Genomic DNA, 6,007 nt, shown 5'->3' with positions numbered 1-6,007 from the left:
CCTCTGGCATTTGCCAGAATCCACAGATTGTCAGTCCGGGCCTGCACAGTGCAATGCATTGTGGGTTATGTAGTTCCTGCATGCTTTCTGTAAACTGTGGAGTAGGTGTTACAATTTGTTATATCAGTGTTTTAGTCCCTCCTTTCCTGCCAGGATTTCAAATAATGTAGAAAGAGAAGCACTGTTAAACAGCTGGATTTCAGCATAGAAAATGGCATTTATTCATACTTTTTGAAGTGTGATGGATATATTTATCAAATTTTGGTTTGGAAGCCGGAGTTCCCCTTTAAAATATCATTAGTTTAAGCTTAGTGTATTTTTTACTATTTAGTTAATGAACAGATTTGCACCTTGCATGGATTAATGCAGATTAATGCAGATGTGCAGCTTCAGTCACCCTAAGACATTATTCTTGCTAACTGTGTCTTGCTTTTATGTCTGGATACCCGTTTGTAGGAATGCAGTGATTTATTTTAACAATAAATACCAACAGATTATATTTTCTATGAGTAGGAAATCAGCAAGTTATTATAATACCTGTTAGAGTCACCATTTGCCATGCGATCTGTTCTGTACATAATGGATGAATGTAGCAATGGAAGAGATATATAAGTATCTTATTTAAATGTAGCCCTCAAAGAAGTGGAGTTGTAGCTTGAAAGTGGATTCAGTGAAAATGTTAACTAGATATATGATGACAGAAAGCTCTAGGAGTATGTGGTTGCTAAAGCTGGCCATAGACGCAAAGATCTGATTTTCGGACTGTGTGTGGAGAGTCCCGACATTTTTCGTCTGGCGGAGATCAGTCGTTTGGTCGATCGGACAGGTTAAAAGATTTCTGTCCGCCGCGGGTAATCTCTCTGCATGTATTGCCGATCGTATGATTTTCAGAGGGAGACTGTCACTAGAGTTTGTATTATACGTCTGTATACTAAATCAATGCACTGAATTAAGGAGGTGATAGAGGAGGTGATTTTGTTTAACTGTCAAATCCCATTCACCCTATAACCATTTTTTAAGTGTATAACTTACTCTCTACAATACTACACCATCAAGCGTTATCTTTCTATTTTTTTAAGGTGCAACAAGGTCAAAACAACGTTTTGACGAAGGGCATTGAGTGAATCTCTTTTTGGACTGTGTAACCATTGAGAAACGTTGCCCATTAAATGTGGATTTGTTTTGGGTGTATAAAATAGGAAAGTGGTGTGCACAATTCTCTTACATAGATGTTATTTGTACAGGTATGGGATCAGTTATCCGGAAACCCTTAATCCAGAAAGCTCTGAATTAGGGGAAGGCTGTCTTCTATAGACTCCCTTTTGACCAAATAATCCAAATTTTTTAAAAATACATTTTACTTTTTCTGTGTAATAATAACACTGCACAATTGTACTTCATATAAGCTAAGATATAATTGTCTAAATAAGTCTAAAATAGAAAAAGGCTAGAAATGCTGTATTTTGTATACTAAATATAAACATGAACTGACTGCACCACAAAGCCTAATCAAACAAATAATTTATGCATTCAAAGTTGGCCACAGGGTGTCACCATCTTGTAACTTTGTTAAAGATCTTTGCAAGACTAAGACTGTGCACATGCTCAGTGTGGTTTGGGCTGCTTAGGGATCGTCATAAACAAAGCTGCTTGGTTGGGAAGTAAGGTGGTGCCTCCCCCTGCTGTTCATAAGTATGATTGTTTCCCTGCTCAGCAGTTAGGGACCGTCTGACGATTCCTATCCACAGCAGTAAATGAAGGGAGAATTCACTGCATACAGTCAGGTTTCTTATAAAAACGGTACACATTTTTTAATTAATTAAAGTATATTGGGGAGAGGTTTCTTTTTCATTAAAGAAAGTAAAAATGGGATATTATTTTGTTGCCTTTACATGCCCTTTAAGTGTGAAGATCCAAATTACGGAAAGATCCATTATCCAGAAACCCCCAGGTTCCAAGCATTCTGGATAACAGGTCCCATACCAGTATACAAAGGTACACAGATAATGGTAAAGATAATTTGTAAAGATAAAAGGAAGAAAATTAAAGAAATTAAATTAAAGACATTTATTTTTGAATGGAAATTGTTTATCCATATGGGTTAAATGAAGGACTGGAGTTGGTGCCCTTCTTGAAAAGAAGGTTATTTATGTGTTGATTTAGGGTTAACTATGTCCAAATCATGCCCTTCTTGTGACTCTATCATTGAACACCTAAGTCATGTGATTGATTTGACCAATGAATGACTCTAACAAGTTTTAAATGTTTAAGCAAGTTGCAGGATATATGTCTTTATAATTCACTTTGTTTGGAGTGCCTGAGGAATCTCAAGCTGAGCCAAACGTTTAGCACAAATAAGTGAATTTAAATTGTTGAGTTTAAATAATATAGCTGTAATCAGGAGTGTGGAGCGGTTCACATTGGAACACACGCTGTAAAATCAGATTGGCGCCATTGTGCAAAGGAGGTAAATATCCGGGTGGAAAGCTGCAAGTGCGGAGCTGCTAAAACCAGTATGGACCGGAGGAAGGCTGTGTGCCTTTTGAATAACCCGGTTAAAAGTAGAGATTGTTGTAGTGGGTGAGATCGAACTGTTTTCTTATAGCGATAGGAGGACGCCCCATGTGAGTCGCTGGTGCAGGTGGAAATTATAAAATGGACTCCTACAAGGTATTGTTCATCTCTGCTTAATGATAAGCAAATTGATCACTTTTATGTTAAGCAACCTGCACTAACGTAAAATTTAAACGGTATTGGCATGGCACACTTTAATTAAATACACAGCAACATGCTCCGACGGATTGTGAAATTTATTAACACAAGTTATCAAACAAACAACCTTCATTGATAACTTTTTAGCAAATATAGAATGAATTGAAGTTGAAGGTGTATGCATTTTGCTAAAATTAATTGAAGTTAATTACAGCTAAGTATTTATTTATTTTTGAATTGTTGATGTGTAACAAGGTAGGCCGGCCAATTTTTAATAGATTGTAAAACTGCTTGAGGTCTTAAAACCAATAACATTATTTTAAATCATACCAGTATTACTAGGCAAATACCAGACATTGAAGATTATATAAGTATCCTCTAAACCAGGGCTGGCTTTGTGGATGGTGGGAACTGTAGTTCAGTTGCAAGTCACAGAATTTAATATCCCTTCTGTTGCATTTGAAAAGCTCTTCTTCTTAAGAAACAAGCAGCAATAGAAAACTGAGGGGAAAAATATATTATAGACATTATATTTAGAAGTCCCTTCTCTAGAGTTACATATCAGAATACAGATACATTGCAATCTTGCAAAATGCAGCTGTTCCCAAGCAAGTGGCAGGTGCTAATCTGAGTACAGGAGCTGAGGCCAGCACTTTAACCTGACCATCTGTCTGTGTTTATAACAAGTCGGAAGGAACACAAAATAGTGTGTGTGTGGATGGGCAAAATCTTCTGAAACTTCTCATTATTCTGACAGTCTGCGTTAAACTAATTTTTTTTCTTATTTTCCCACTTAAATTCAATATAACAAGGAGTCTAAATTAAGTTGAATATTGATATCTATATATTTGCATATATAAGTTTGCACAGAAAGGCCACATTGATAAATGCAGCTGAAACAATGTAGAGGTTCTCCCCAGAAAGCAACTGCTACATTACACTTAAATTTTCTGCGGTTATGTAACATTTAAAATATTACTCTGTACTAATTATAATAATAATACAAAAAGCCCCGGGTACACATTAGGCTAGAAACACTTTATAGATAAAAATGCATTAGGGTTCAGAGCACAACAATAGGTAGGTCATAAGTATAGGGATCCCAAGTTGCCTATTTTGCTAAAAAATTAAAGATATTAAAACACTGCTCTGTCCATTCATTGTGCAATTTAACTAGAAAGTATGTATACTGCTTGTTTGAGTGTGAGCACAGAGCTTCATGCAAGCTAGAGGTTCAGGGTCGGACTGGGGGGCCCGGGCCCACCGGGGCTGCTGTCATAGAGCTCCCCTCCCGACCTCCAGCCCCTACCCACCTCCATGAACTCTCTGTGTGCTTGTGGGCGAGCAAGAGACGTGACGCACATGCACAGAAGAATAGAAATACACTGGCTCTCTAGGCAACTGGAATGCAGTGTTACCCCTTTGAGGCGAACGTGCAATGTTTCAGGGCAAACCCCTTTATCAAGCATGCACAGAAGACATGACAACGGCATTAACTTTTTTTTCTGGGGCAGCGAGTCTGGGAAAGCTGGGGGAGCCGGTCTGGGCCGGGGCACATCGGGTTTTTTCCCGGTGTCCCGCCAGCCCAGTCGACCCTGTAGAGGGGTGAACCTTAATACTTGAAGGGATGTTAACCTGTAAGTTAACTTTTAGTATGTTAGATATGGTATGATAGAATGAAGAATTATAAGCAACTTTTCAAATGGCCATCATTTTTTCTTTTTAATACTTTTTGAATTTTTTGCCTTCTGACTCTTTCCAGCTTTCAAATGGGGGGTCACTGACCCCATTTAAAAATCAAAATCAAATGCTCTGTAAGGCTACAAATGTATAGTTATTGCAACTTTTTATTACTTATATTACTATTCAGACCCTCCCCTTATTATATTTCAGTCTCGTATTCAAATCAGTGCATGGTTGCTAGGGTAATTTGGACCCTAGCATCCAAATTGCTGAAACTACAAACTGCACAGCTGCTGAACAAAAAACGAAATAACTCAAAAAACACAAATAATAAAAAATGAAATCGGTAAAATGGTGTTGCCTGCTTTTAGAAGGTAGCAAAAACACTTTGCACTTCTGGCTTCCTGTTGTTCTGTACCTCATTGGTAACAGCTTACTCACTGTCACACATGAAGTTTATACATATATAATTTTTTAGGGCATGTACCTAACCTTATAAAACTAAGATCTATTAAAAAATCACTTATCTAAATAGGCCATGACATCTATACATACCCCCCGATCACCAGTCTTTAGCTACCTTTTAATAGATTCATCTAGATTTTAAAACAGAGCACAAAGATCTATATGCTCTAAAATGTGACAAACATCCTCTGCATTCAACAATAAGAAAAATAGGAGCACATAATTGTATTTTCCCCTAGTACAACATTAAGAAAACCCATAAAGTCAAAATATTATATTATAAATATAGCAAGTTTATTAAAATAAATAAAACTTTCTGGTAGACACATATACAAAGTCAGGTTTACAGGTGCATGATAAATTCATTGTCATGTTTGTAAGTGCCTTGGTTTCTAAGCATGCTTCAGGCAGCCATAATTCTAAAGGATTAAACATACTGAATTTTTATTATATCTACAATGTTCTAAATAAACTAGTTTTTCATTTTTGCTTTTATTGAATACATTGTGGTATTTATAAAACGAAATAGCCATGTGGCTTCAGTGTAAACAGCGACAGAATAAACATGACATTTAAGAGAAGTAAATATATGTTTATGCACTAGTAACAATGTATGTATATGTATGTAGGTATATATGGATTTTCTTCTCTGAAACCCAAATTACTGTATGGCATTCAAGGAATTTATTATATATATATATATATATATATATATATATATATATATATATATATATATATATATATATATATATATATATATATATATACTCCAAGTATTCCAGAGCACCAGTTTATTATATGAAAATAATTGCCAGTGGCGTAACTACCGGAGATGCGGGGGTGCAATCATACCTGGGCCAGCACCACCTTGGGGCCCGCTGGAGCCGTGATGAAGCTTATCACAGGCAGAAGGGCAGGGGAAAGTTTTCGGGTGCTTCTAGATGCATATCCTGTATCCAGGCCTGGCCATAGCTAGTTACGGCACTGATAATTGCCTGAAGGACCTTAAAGGCTTGAGAGCCACTGTAAGTGGCAGAAATATTTTTTTCTGAGATATATATACATATATATATATGTGTGTGTGTGTGTGTATGTGTATATATATATATATATATATATACAGTATATATATAGTGAGTAATGT

Source organism: Xenopus laevis, chromosome 1L, assembly GCF_017654675.1.
Source record: "Xenopus laevis strain J_2021 chromosome 1L, Xenopus_laevis_v10.1, whole genome shotgun sequence".
NCBI classification, from domain to species: domain Eukaryota; kingdom Metazoa; phylum Chordata; class Amphibia; order Anura; family Pipidae; genus Xenopus; species Xenopus laevis.
The sequence above is the reverse complement of the archived record's forward strand: the minus strand, read 5'-3'. Positions refer to the sequence as shown.